Below are 1187 nucleotides of genomic sequence, written 5' to 3' on the forward strand. Positions count from 1 at the left end.
AAAGTGAATGAACTAGATCACATAAGCAAAGATAATGAAAAATTTAAGAAATCACAAGAATGGAATATTCAGGAATGTGTGACACCATAAAAAGACCAAACTTAGGAATCATAGGAATACAGGAAGGAGAAGAATCCCAAGATAATTGCATGGACCAGATGTTCAACAGAATTGTGGAAGAAAATGTCCCCAAATTAAAGAAAGACATGCCCATACAAATACAAGAAGCATGTAGAACACCAAACAGACAGGACCAGAAAAGAAACTCTCCACGGCACATCATAGTTGTGCTGGATAGCTTTAGTGTCAACTTGACACACCTGGGTTGAGGGACCCTCAGTTAGGAAATTGCCTCTATTGGACTGGCCTATGGCCATGACTGAGGGGCATCTTCTTGACGAGTGATATGGGAGGACCCAGCCCACTGTGGGTGGTGCCACCCCTGGGCAGGTGGGCCTGTGTTGCATAAGAAAGCAGGCTGAGCAGGGGCCAGGGGAGCAAGCCAGTAAGCAGCATTCCTCCATGGCCTGTGCTCCAGCAATGCCTCCAGGTTCCTGCCCTGAGTTCCTACCTTGGGCTCCTGGATGAACTGTGACCTGGGATATGTAAGCTAAATAAACCCTTTCCTCCCCAAGTTGGTAGTAGTCAGAGTATTTTGTCACAGAAATGAAGAACAAACTAAGACAATAGTAAAAACACTAAATGTACAAAACAAAGAGACAATACTGAAAGCTGCAAGAGAGAGACAAGTCACATATAAAGGAAAAGCCATTAGGATTACAGCTGACTTTTCCGTGTAAACTATGAAAGCTGGAAGAGTCTGGACCAAAGTATTCCCAGTTTTAAATGAATACAGATGCCAACCCAGATTACTTTACCCAGCCAAAATGTTTATTATAGTCGAGGGGAAAGAAAACTCTTTCATGACATAAATAGGCTAAAGGAATTCATGTTCACAAAACCACCCCTTCAGAGAGTTCTGGAAGCAATACAAAGAGCTGAAGAAAGGAATGACTATACCCAAGGGGTTGCAGAAAGAATTCCAACAAGGGTATAACAGTGTAAAAGTACTGCTATAGCAAGAATGTAGACAAACAACAACAAAAAAAATGACAGGACTCAATAATCATCTTTCATTAATAACTTTAAACATTAACGGACTGAACTCCCCAGTCAAAAGACACAGA

Source organism: Nannospalax galili, unplaced genomic scaffold (assembly GCF_000622305.1).
Source record: "Nannospalax galili isolate Female #2095 unplaced genomic scaffold, S.galili_v1.0 scaffold1128, whole genome shotgun sequence".
In the NCBI taxonomy this organism is placed as follows: Eukaryota; Metazoa; Chordata; class Mammalia; order Rodentia; family Spalacidae; genus Nannospalax; species Nannospalax galili.